Below are 13,860 nucleotides of genomic sequence, written 5' to 3' on the forward strand. Positions count from 1 at the left end.
AAAGCAAAGCTACTTTATGGGAATCACAGATGCTGCTCTGAACATATTTCTGACTCTCCTCCTTTTGACAGCCTGGTACAACTGCAAGGCCATATGACACATTCTGGCCAATGGACTGTGAATATGGAAATGATGCATGTCACTTCCAGACTAAGTGTTTAACTGCCAATTCAAAACACTTCAGAACTCTCCCTCTGGTATGGTGACCAGCAGCATTCAAGATGGTGGCTGTTTTATCAGTCTGGGTCCCAGAATAAGGTGGCATAGAGCACAGTCCCCTCCTAAGTCAGACACAAAGACTGATTGAGAAATACCCCTTTGTTTTTGTAAGTGGAGGAGATTTGGGAGTTGTTTTTGCAACGTAGCTTATCTAACCCATGCTCACATTTTCTAGTCACTGATAAATATCCCATTAGTCAGCTCTTTGTTTCATGCCTACTATGTGAAATGCACTTGGACTATCACAGCGAGCAAAATAAAAGTCTCTTTCCTTGTATAAATACAGGGTTTGGACATTTGTGGCAATGGCGCCCCCCAGACCAGACTCCTCCAAATACAATGTGACAGATGGAATGGAGCACCTTTGGGCTGTTTTCAGCTGTATGATGATCACCAAGTAGGTTAGAGAGAGGCCAGGCTGGGAGTAGGAGAGCCAGGATAAAAATGCTAGTTCTGTCACTTACCTTCCGTGTGACTTCAAGTTGACCACTTTACCCATCTGGGCCACTATTTCTTTTACCTGTTTGCACTTCTGCTTAGTTTCACGCTATACCATTTGCTGGTAGTTGTCTAGCTTCTATTTTAAGACTTTCAGAAGCAGGATGCTCACCTCTTTCCAAGGCAGTGTTATGTCTCTGAGCACCTGTGTCTACTCAACTGTTTTTCCTCTGAAGCTCTAGAATTCTGGAAATATAGTGATTTACTTTTTTTTATGAACCCCCCCTCCCAATAGTCAGAATTTGCATGTAAATAATTGTTTTTTATTTTAAAGATTTTATTTATGTATCTGAGAGAGAGAGGGAGAGCAGGAGCAGTAGAGGGAGAAGCAGACTCCCCTCTGAGCAGAGAGTCCCATGCAGGATTTGATCCCAGGACTGTGGGATCATGACCTGAGCCAAAGGCAGATGCTTTAACAACTGAGCCACCCAGGCGCCCTGCATGTAAGTAATTCTTTTACTGAGTTCCTATTCTTTGCCAACCATGGCAAAGAACGGGAATCAATTAGATAAGAGCGGCATCTAGATACCCAGGTACAACTATCGTGCTACATTGTGGGTCAGAGTCAGAGGCAAGGGAGATACAGAAGACCTGAGGGTTAATCAAGGAAGCCTTCATGGAGGGTAGTGGACTATGGTCAGCGTGGAAGGATTGTCAGTTGCAGGCAGTAGAGGCCATTGGGAAGAGGCATGTCAAACAGGGAGAACAGCTCCATGGAAGGCAAAGACAGGGTGAATGTGGTGGACTGTGAAAACAACAGTGTCCCACCTGGCAAGAACAGAGGAAGGGAGCGAGCACCAGGTTCAGACCAGCCCTGTGCGGACAATTTTTAGAATTCATGGATACAAATTTTGAAAGATAGAGTATCAGCCACCATACAGTCTGGGTGTGTAGCAAGAAAAGGTCCTAATTTCCTTTTTTATCCCCCCCAAAAAAGGCTTTGCCAACATGGGCCTTCTCCTTTGACCCCAGATTCTCCATTTGTTTACAGCTTTTATTTAATTAACAGCTACATATCAAATTATAGATGTACCTCCCTGCACATTCCTTGCGTTGATGGCCGATTTTGCAACGGCAATGTAAATGGGTCTATCGAGGGCTCGGATGGAATGCAGGGTGGGGCTTAAGCCTGTCCTTGGGCTGTAACAAGACATTTGGAGAAGGCAAATGTGGAAAGGAATACCTTTGACAAATGGGTTCCATTCTTTATATAAGTGATGGGTTTATTTTGCCTTTCAATGAGAATGGCTTTCCCTGGGGCACATATGGGACATACAGTGCAGGCTCATGATATAGACTCAAAAAACACAAGGAATGACCATGGGGGATATGGATATACACACTCGGGCTGCCTGTGCTCTCTGACTCTTTGCTGACCTAAGTCATTCCATCTCCTCACTCAAGTGAGTTTCTAGTCTCCAAGAAAAATCCAAGGGAAAACAAAACTCATTAATGTTATATTTGGTTAAAAAGGAAAAAAAAAGTAAGAAGATAGCTGAAAAAATAAATGTCGTGTTCAAAACGTGAGTCAGTTGGGGCAGATGAGTTGTTTCCCCATAGTTAAAGAGGAAGTGGTTAATGAACGTATTGAATCCAAAGCAATCATTTTTGAAATGCCAAGGAGGATGGGGGTAGAATCAGAAACAGCAGAAAAATTAATGTGTTATTTTCTATCAACGGGAAGGGGGAATTTTAGCTAATTACCTTTTAGAAAATTAAGGTTATTAAAAATAATAACCTGGCTTTTCTATGGATCTTGATAGTTTTCAAAACACATTCAGATGCATTATTTCATTTGATTCCCGTAACAACCCCAGGAGGAAGGCAGAGTGAATTTTCTTTTTAATCTACATTTTATAAATGAGAAACTATGATTTTGAAAAATTAAAGGATTCACTATAGATTACATAGTTAATAAGCAGCAAAGTCAGGGCTTTAAAACCTCAGTCCTAACTCTGATCTAGTCAAGTATAGATGAAAACCAAAGCCTATGATTTAACAGTGAGTTTTATTAAAAGTGACCCACTTTCCAGAGGTGGTATAGCCTTGTAGTTTAGTGCGCATGGGCTCACTCTGGAGCAGAAATTGCAAATATAACCCTGAAGTCATAATCTAAAAGTAGATGAGCTTGCGCAGTTATGGCCAAAACAATATTTATGGGGTTTTTTTTAATTTTCAACAAGATTTAAAAACCAGGACATTTTATAATCAAACCTAGATATCTGACCTCTCTTTTCAAACCAGCAAACCTGGTCTCACTGGCCAGTGTTGCCCCATGACCACAACTAGCAGGAGTTTAGGAGCCACTGTCTCTTTTAGATAAGCCTGAGCTCTTTAGTTTTCCATAGTGCCCGCCACTCCCTATCGTCCCCTGTCCTGGAGACCAAGGATCAGTTGATGTCTCTCAACATGTTTGTGTTGTTTTTACCCACCCATCTGCATCATTCATTGGATTTTGCCAGCGTGGGAATCTGTGTCCTCAGACCTGGAGGTAGCCTTTGGGCTCTATCAATTTCTGGCTATGTGAACATGGGCAGGTTACTTTCACCTGCAATGCTTCCATTTCTATTTCCATTCTATGAAAAGAGAATGGTAACAGCGGCACCCTACTGGATATTTGGGACTTTGCTGTTACTGGTTTTTTTTTTTTCCTGCAATATTTTCTTCCATTGGAAGTTCCCATCTTATGGGACAAGGAATCCCACATGTTTTTCAAGCATCCCTCACATCTGGGGCACAAGTGAGGGACCCTGGTCCTCCAATCAAATGGAGATGACCTAGACTTAAACTGGACAGCTTGTGACCCAAAGGAACACGTGTTCCATTTGTCTTGCAGGAGCCACATTTCATCTCTGGGGATAGCCATGGCAGGTGTGTCAGTGGTATCATTCAAAACCCTTCATTGGTATCTTGGAGTATGATGTGCGATGTGTGTGCTTATTATAGAAAGGATCTGGGCTTCCTCCAACCTCTGGTATGATGTGAGCCATTATCTCTGGTTGTGTAATTTCCAAGACTGGTTCTCTGTCCCTCCAAGAGAAGCTGTAAGCCCCTTAAGATCCAGTAGTGTGTATCTCTTGTCTGTTGGTGCTCAGATCCATTCCCCAATGCTACATGTATTACAACAAGGTGACCACTATAAGATACGTTTCCCAGGCTCCTGTGTCAGCTGGTTTATAGGACCTGAAGTTTATGCACTTTGGGGGCTCTCTTTTATAAAAATAATTTAAAACTCTAAATACAAAATTATATACAAAAGGGAATGTTTATTTTTAATGATAAAAAAATCACAACAAATCACAGATCTTAAAAATTTAGAAAGATGAAAAACAGAACAGATAAAAACTTAAAAGCTGGAAAAAGATCATATTTTTATTTGTTAATGGTTGAGATACCTCTCTGATACTTTTTTCCTAGAATTTTTGACTTTATACTCTTTGATCGTCTCTTCCTAGGAAATAATTTTTTGGAGAAAAAAGAATTATAAGTCTGTCTTTCCTCAGTATGCTGATTGGAAGTCACATTTTTTATTATTGACAACTTAGAAAAATTTCCATTATCCTTACTAATGTGGTCAGGTAAATTTTTAGGATCATTTTCAGTGGCAGGCAAGCCTCTGTCAAGTCGCTTTCATAAAAAAGCTGAAAGATTTTAAGGCAGTTGAAGTTTCTTATGTTGCAACCAACTTGTTTGTCATTAGCATCCTCTCAGCGAGGCGTCTGAGCTGAAAGGAGAAATGGCATGGGGGACACTCATGTTTGACTGTAGACCGTCCTGACATCAGGAACATTTTTTTACCTATCTGAATGTCTGGTGGGATTTTTAAAACTCATGAAAGAGGTGGAAAAATCCTCAGGAGTGTGGGACAGTCAGATGCCTGGGGTTATCTCCAGCCTTTATGTACTAAGTGGTATTAGGAACCCTCAGTCCTATGGCAGCCACATCAAACTCAATTCCATACAGATGTGAGTCACATACATATGTCCCACTAGACACTCACTAAATCAACTTCCCCTAGCCAGTCCTTAAAGATAGCCCAGGCCACTCTAACTGGAGAGGAAGCATGGAGAAGGGCTATCAGAGTCCAGATAGAGTAATCGGAGCCATGAGTTTTAATGGCGTAAATTCAGTCTCTGTATAGAACCACACACACAAGTTGCCCTGGCCCTCCTATGGCCTTCCTTCTAAGGGGTCTACCTAGTGAGAGGCCCTTAAGCTTGGGTCTTGCCAACTTCCCTCTCAACCCACTTCTAGACTGGTTTGGCCAAAAGGGGGTATTGGTAAGGCCTTTGTTAACACCTTCTCTTCCTTTTACCCCTCTAGTCCTGGGAGGGATGTGTAGTGGCTTCCTGCCTATTAACCTCTGCCTCTGCTCCATTCAATTTTCAGTTCTCATCAAACATTTGTGAAAAGTTACTCTATTAAATTCATTCTACTGGATTGCCTAGAATAGGGTTGTTTTCCTAACTGGGCCCTGATCCATATTCTTTTTCGCCTTAAAAGAACATGCTCAGAACATGTTATCTATTTCTGAATTTGGCCTGAAGATTTTGTATGAATATATGCTTGTTGTCCTCAGTAAACTTCTTATACATGGCACCTGGTTGAGCTCCCAGGTTAATCTGAGGGCCATTATATCCATATGTACTTTTTATGTTTGTATAATTTCTACTCTATTTGTTCAGAGATAGAAAGGGTCATTTTTCTCCATAACTGACAGATACATAAAAGATGACATATGGTATATTAGAAGGAAGACTTAATTGTCAGTGAGCACAGTTCAGAACCCCTACAAGCACCAGACATAGTACATATGATAGGACCAAATTACAAAAAATGGTACAAAGTGGTATCTGTAAATATTTTAAGCCGTGGAATCTAGTGGGATTAGAACTAGAAATAGAAAATGAAATTTTATTTCATTTGGAAAAGCATGCCTGGGGGAAATAATGTATAATTCAGATATATCAGTACAAGAGAACACTAGGATAGTGCTGGTACAGAAAGAGGAATGAATCGTACTGACAACAGATTTGGGGCTACACTGTAATCAGAGAGTGAGAATTTTTTAGGAGCATAAAGTGGACTGTAAATTGATGCAGGAACAGAGAATTTGATGTTGGCAGAAAATGGTAAAAACAAAAGACGCAGCAGTATGAATTGCATTACAGAGGACTAGCCAATATGACAGTGATGAGATTTTGTACTTCTTTGTCTTTTTCTGTATTGGGGACATTCTCATAACCAGGACATATTATTGTAAGGGACAGCAAAAGTTATTCAGACCCTAGACAGTGAGAAGGACCCTAGAAATTCTCTGGTTGACCCTTCATTTTACAGATGAAAAAATGAGGACCAGAGAGAGAAATAGCTCCCATTGGATTAGCCACATTGGCCACACAAGGTCCCGTCTTTCCCCTCAGAATTTTAATTTTGTAGAAATTTACAACTCTATAAATGTTGACTGAGGGAAAACTCGTAACTAACTGTATTGAGGATTATAAATGGTATAAAAAATACACACACAACTTTGCATAGATAAAAAGAATAATGTAATCATTGAAAATACCTTGTTATAAGAGCAGCTACTCTGCCTTATTCCTCACTGGATCCTTCCTTAGTGCCTACCTTGTGTCTGGCACAGAGAAGGCATTAAACAGACGTTGGATATTCATTAGCTGGATCATTGGTTGATGAGTGGATAATGAGGTGGTTGGATGAATGGGAGAGAGGGAGGGTGGATGGTGGAAGGATAGAGGAGTGACCTTCAAAGAGGAAATTTAATCTGCTCTCTCATTTCCTGGAGAACAACTGACTTTGGCAATTCTGGGCCATGCTTTCTCAGAATGAACACAGCAATAAACACATGTTTTTAATAATCCTAAACAGCAAGGACTTCATATCTGGTAAAATAATATAGCCAGTCTCATTTTTAGGATCAGTAGACTTGAGAGTTCCAAGAGAGGTGCCTGAGAGTGTCAATAGCATGGATAGTAAGCATTTGCCTACAACTACAAACAAGACCTCACTATCTGTGACTAAGCGGAGGAATACCAAGTTAGCAAAGACTCTGAATTACAGAGCTTCATTTTATTGCTTTTAGATACCTACAGGCAAATGGAGTAGGCTAATAAAACACTATCTGGAAGAGATCATTAGGGGGGGAAACTCTTCATTAATTGATGAGGATGTGTAATTATCATCTCCCCTAAGTAGAAGCACACCTCCTGCCACGTTCAGGATGCTTTTAGGAAGTTCCCCATATAAAAACATTCTCCTGGCTCCTCTTTTAGGTGAGATATGGAAACTTTTCTCTTCACGCCACCCAGCCTCTGTCTGAATTTTCACAAGTTCGGAATCAGTGGGATTATTCTGAATCCGTGATGATTTCTAGGACACCGCTATTGTTGGTAACAACAGGCATCCTGTTGAATGGTGAACTGGAGATCTGGAACATGCCTTACTGAGGAAAAGTTTCATTTGAGCTTTCCTTCCCCCTGTACGGTTTGTCTGTCCCACTTATTAATTGTGTAATTATTAATCTGCTCCATTTTGTAAACTGATGAACAGAAAATTAGTCTGCCATTTATTTCCCTCTTTTCTCCTCTGTGTGTTGCTGAGTTCAGTCGCCATCAGCACTAAATTCCATTCGGAGTTCACAGCCGTCACAAAAGCTAGTGCAGTTTTAGGTTAAGCATATTTTATCCATAAATTGCTATATTTGGTTCTCGAGTTATTATTGCAGTTCCTTGGGGTACATTTAAATCCACCTTATTGTAATAGATTATGGAATATAGTGGCTAATGTGTCTAATGTAAAATAAATGACTATAATGATTTATGATGCGACACTTCAATTTTATTGAACATAAGGATCATTGTACTAAAATGGATGGTGTATTGCTGGTTTAGCATAAAATACTGAATAACATATTCAAGAAAATGAATGGTTCGGCCAGTTCATAATACTCTGCCCCTTCAGCTGAGAGGTCTTTAATAAGCAAGAGTGTCATTACACTTGAAAATGTATGTATAGGTAATCCATTATCTAGAACAATGACAGGGATCTGCTCCAGTCCTTATTAAAGAAGGAACTCTTTAGGAGAAAATGCCATTCTTTGGTCTTCCTGAAAGAATGATTTCCACCCAACCACAGGGCAACTATAACAGTGCTTAGCAGAATTGTAAGTGGCCCCCACATTTAAAAATTATTTCCTTAAGACTCTCTCGTGATCTGCAAGACAGAGGCGAGTTTCAGGAAGGTTTTGATTTTTTTCACCATTGTCCCCAGGCGATATCCTTAATGTTCTTTCTGTATCCGTTTGCCAATCTTTTGTTTTAACTCTTCCCGGGCCCTGCATTCGTAGGTACTCAACGCTGTGTCTTTCCCCTGAACTCCGTGTTTGTGTTTGAACACTGAGTAAGAAGGTAGATTTAAGAAGACCTGGGTGAGCTGTTAATTCTTATTAACTGTGATATGAAAGATAGTTTTCAGTGATATATTGAGCCAATATATTTGTGTTCTCAGGCCTGGCAGATAAGAGAAAATTCTTCTATAAAAGGTAGCAAGCTTAAATTAATTGTACAGTTCTGTCTTCCAAAAAGTACGGGGCCATGAAGAATAAAGGAAATGACATGAACAATTTCTCCCCTTTGTGATCCTCTGATTCTGCCCTCTCAGCCCCATGATTCTCCTGGGATCCAATGTGATGATGTAGACAATGCCCACCAAATAACTATATCCTCCTAGAATCTTCTTACTAGTATCCATCTCCTTCATGGGGAGGATAATTAGCCTTCCTCTTCTGGTGTGGCCGTGCTGTTCTTAGGGGTGAGGGAACCTGAATGTTTTGAACCCAACTGCAGCATTCTGGGTAGAACTCTCATAAATTCCCCCCCAGCACTCCCCCTCTGCACATTCAGAGTTGATGCCCATCCTCCCCACCTCAGCCCAGACCAGCTCATCTGACCAGCCAAAACTGAGATGTGGTCGAGTACCCCACAAGCCTATGACTGGGGGGTCTTTTCCTTGTAGACCTTGCAGAGAACTCAGGTCACCATGGTGCCAGGTGTCCAGCAGTTTTGGTTTCCTTCTCCTCAATAGCAGATTTCACCCCTGCCTGGAATGGCATGGGTCACAATGAGAAAGTAATGAGCCTGTGAAGCAAACAGTGGTGTGTGTGGGGTTAGGGAGTTTTACATTCCAGAACTGAAACATAATGTTGACGTGGATCCTGCAGCCTGTGGATTTCAGGCATTTATTTGTTCAGGATAAACTCTCAGGCCATTTATTATTATTGTCAATGTTGTTGTTGTTGTTGTTTTGGAAAAGTGACATAGCCTAGAACTATTCCCTGCAGAAAGTAACCAGGGGTATGTTGATATCCTGAGTGAATTTGGGAGGTCAAAGGCTTGTGGTAAAGCCATCTATTTCTGGAACACCATGGATTTTTTTCTCTGTAATCAACTAAAAATGAAAGTGATACGGACCATCTTTTTGCTAATGGGAATGTTGCTTTTGGATCTCTTGATACATTAATCTAGAAAAGACCATGGCCAGGGGTGCTGAGATTTTCTTCTGGCCCCAAAAGGTCTCCTGACCTCTACAACCTGCCCATCCTCTGTTCCTACACCTCAGGATTCTTTTCCATAATAAATTCTATGCTGTCATCGAACAACATTAGGATGTTTTCGTAAAGCATATTAGGGCGTCTTCTTTTGTCTTCACACCTTCACTATTTTCCCTCAAAATATTGTAGTAAATTTAAATGGTTCATAAGGTCTTACCACTGCCCCCTAAGACCTTGTTTTCTCTACATTATGCACTCACATCAGCTTCAGTTTGAATCCCTGTCTGATCATCTTTGGGAACTATTCCATAGTATTATGGCTACAGAGAAAGAGCTTACCAGGGCCAAAATACACAGTCTAAAGATTGGCCATTGAAGGGCTTTCTTGCTCTGACTGCATTACCAATGCAGCAACCCCCTACCCTGTGTTCCCCACGCCTTCTCCTTCCTGCTGCTTCCTCATACTGCGCTACCCACCCACCCCCTCTTGCTTTTGGGTGTCCATCATGGCAAATGTCTGCTTGATTCTTTCTAAATTCTCATGTCTTACTTCTAGTGGCAAGGTAATATCCAGAATCCAGGCTTCTGTTTATATGGGTCCTTGGGTAGAGTTACTGGAATTAACATGTTTTTCAAAGTGCTAAAGGAGCATTTCCTATAAACTAGGATTTACATACATCTTTTGACTGGAGGTGATATTTGGCTTCTTTCCCAGTGAATTCATCCAACTATTTCTTCTTTCAATCTTGAGTCATATATTAAGAACCCAGGTGAACCCTAGATATTCTTCACTTAATCCCTTCAAAACACTTTGATTTATAGAACAGAGGCTTTCACCTGGGAAATACTGAAGTATCTACCCATCATTGATATTTAAAGGTATTTTTTAAAGGTATTTTTTTAATCTATATCCTCCTTCAAATGATAAGCTGTATAAATCCATCAAAAGAGCTCTGGGTTTCTTTTTGGGAGCTCTGTTTTTCTAACTGTTCTAGTGTCTGTGTGGTAACCTGCCTCAGTTTAACAGGCAGACCCCATTCTTGAGTCAGAGGGCTCAATGGTATAAAGTCATAACTTCTCCCCAGAATGAGCTCTGAGTTCAAGGAGATACCTTTCAGACCAAAAAAAAAAAAAAAAAAAAAAAAAAAAAAAGTTGTTTGGGGACTTTGTGGGGACAGGCAGTTGGAGGATGGATGCTACCTTGATGTAATGATTCTTAAGCTCATCTGGAAAAGTGAAGAGATGATTAAAGTGAAAAGAAAAAAGTTTGTAAAAAGAGACAAAGACGAGAAGACCTTCTTTCCATGTAATAAATTACATTATAAGGTGTAATTTATAATTACAGTTAAAACAGTGAGCTAGTGGTGTGGGATAGCAAGATGCGTGGAAGAGCACTGAGTCTAGAGTGGTCCCAAGTACATAGTATGTGAGGTGGCCATTCAGATGGTGTATTGAGGTATTATTGAATATGTGTTGGAGGAGAAATAAAGCAAGCTTTCTACCTCATTTGTTCCACCTGAAATAAACTTTGGGTAACTCACAGAGAGTTAAATGATTGTAATGGGAAAAAAACGAAGTTCATAAGCAAAGTTCTAAAAGAAATCATGGGTGTACTTTATGCTAACAAAGGGAGGACCTTTCTGGGAGTGACAGGAAATGCAGGAGCTATAAAATAAAATATTGATATATCTGACTACAAAACAAAACTGGCCTTTCACCAAAAGTCAAAAGGTAAAAACAACAAGCTAGTATAAGATATTTACAATACATGCTTCAAAAATCTGACTTTTTTGCAGAGCAAAGCAATTCCTTTGTATATGAATATACATATGCACATAGAGACACATGCATGTATAAATACACATATTAATACACATTTTAATTTCTCCAAATAGATTCATGATATGTATGTGCTTTGGGAGGATACACACCAAATCTTTTACCATGCTTTTTGGGATAATCTTTTATTTAGTTTAATTTTGTAATCTTATTCTTCTAATAGTATAAGCAGATATTATTTTTATAAACAAAATGAAAACTGTTGTTGATACTGTGTTTAACTTTGAATGACCCATAAACCAGTGGTTCTTATTCCTTTTGGGGAGAAAGACTCCTTTAAGAATCAGATGAAAGCTATGGGTTCCATTCCATTCACTGACAGGCCACAGGAGTATGGCTACTCCAAATGTCACCTGAGTTATGACTCCCTGATCTAAGTGGTTCTCAGGATTCCATCCCACCAGTGCTTGAGCAAATCTTTTTCCTTCCTGTGGGTCATGTGGAGAAACTATAGAAAGGAGCAGAAATGGAAGTCATCCTGAAAGGGACTCCTAGACAGGCAAGATGTCCCCAATTGTCTACTGAGACAGTTGCCTGAGAGTATTTTTAATACCTGGAAGAGGCCCAAGTTTCTTTCAAAGGCAGGAAGAAAATATTCAAGATAGTATGGTTGGCGGGACTATGGTATTAAAAAAATAATGCCCTGATTTCCTGATTTCAGCCTTGCAAGTCCAGCTTTTTTTCAACAAATAGTTATATTTGTGGTCTCACCATCCTTTAGCATGTCCTTAGAGGATCAATAGCTCCTGCCGTCAATCCCTGGAGTCTCCTCTGGAAATCTGAGACAATCTGAAAGTTACAACATCCTCTAATAGAAATGAAAATACTAAATAGGTAGGCTAAATGAGAGTATCAGGACATTTTCAGAAAATGTAGAATAAAAAGACAAAAGGATTGTAACATAAGAGGGTGAAACAAAAAAGAGTTAAGTCAACCCAGAAGGTTTAACATTTGACTATTAGGAACTCCAGAAAGAGATAAGAGAACAAGTGGGTGGGAGAAATAAAAAAGGCAGTTTCCAAGATCTGAAGGACATGAAGTTTCAGACTGAAAGGATAAAACAAATGCTTAGGTACAGAAATTGGAAAATCAGTAAATACAAAGATCCATACCAAGGAACACTACTGGGATATTTCAAAATAATACATAAAACTCAGAAAGCATTCAGAAAAGGGGAAAACGCCATACTGAAAGTAAGTGGAATCAGAAAGACATCGGATTTTTTAGTAGACACATTAGAAGAAAGAAAAACTTAAAAGTAGTAATTTTTGTAATTCTGATTGGAAAAGCTTTTCAACCTAGAATTCTACACCTGCCTAAACTTTTCATCCAGTGTGAGCATAGAATAAAGACATCTTCAGATATGCACAGTCTCAGAATATTTCCCCCGCACACTATCCTAATGTGATCCTCAGGATTTGAATTTAGCCAAATGAAGCAAGTAGCTCCAAAATAGAAAGGATTCATGAAATAGTCTCCAACACAGGAAATCAGAAATATAAAGCAATACCCAGACAGCGGGAAAGATAAGGTACCAAATGACAAACTGCATCATTAGTCTAGAGATAAAGGGGTTCAAGCTGGATTGAAAGAATGAGGTTCTCTGGGAAGGAGTTCTCCAAAGAGGGACTGAAAAGGAGTTGATATATTATCTGGTCTATTTGACTATTGGAAAATAATACTTATAATGGGGCATTTAAGGGAAAATTAAGGCTATCAAATTTTTAAAAAGATGCAATTATGAACTCATTTGTAGAAGAAATGAAAAAGAATCCTAGTACACTACTTGGCTCTGCAGTAAATAATAGTACTAAAAATACTGTTGACTTCACAAAACTTTATTAGAAATCATAAATATTCCTGAAATATCATTATAAATATACACTTAAAATGGAATGAGGAGAATAATATAAAAGCTAGATCTTCATGTCTCATAAAGAATATCAATATATAGGGGTGCCTGGGTGGCTCAGTGGGTTAAAGCCTCTGCCTTCAGCTCGGGTCATGATCCCAGGGTTCTGGGATCGAGCCCCGCATTGGGTTCCCTGCTCAGCAGGGAGCCTGCTTCCTCCTCTCTCTCTGCCTGCCTCTCTGCCTACTTGTGATCTCTGTCTGTCAAATAAATTAATTAAAAAAAAAATTTAAAAAAAAAGAATATCAATATATAAAGTATAAAATTGATAGACTAAGAAATATTAATATAGGGAATTTGGCAGTCTGGACACCAGAACAAATTGCTCAAAGAAGATTTAAGGGAAAGAGATAGGAGTTCAGGGTATGGGGAAGGAGGTGTTACATGATGTTTTTCTTTTATCACTGTTTTATTTTTTTAATGTACATCGTTGTTTTAATATGTTTTAACATACTCTTTGGCAAAGAAATTAGAAGGAAACACAGAGAAGGCTATCCAACATGGATTGATTCGATTCCATTATTCAATATTATTTGTTGGTCACCTTCTTTTTTCAAATCAGTGTGAGTTGTGGACCGTGTAATGATGAGACACCACCATCTTCCTTGTAGGGGTTTCGCATAGAGGGGAGGAAGATAGGGTATTGGTGCAGTGAACGCAGAGCACCAGCTCTGAGTCTAGCCTCCACCCATACTGGGGAGCCAACTCCAAGCAACCTCTGTGCCTGTTTCCTTATCTGTATATGGGAATGGTCACAGAGCAAACCCATTGCATAGGTCTGTTGAGAGGATTAAGTGAGTGGATACAGAGAGTGCTTTGGTCC

The sequence above is a fragment of the Lontra canadensis genome, unplaced genomic scaffold, assembly GCF_010015895.1.
Source record: "Lontra canadensis isolate GAN:19392208 unplaced genomic scaffold, GSC_riverotter_1.0 scaffold20, whole genome shotgun sequence".
NCBI lineage: Eukaryota > Metazoa > Chordata > Mammalia > Carnivora > Mustelidae > Lontra > Lontra canadensis.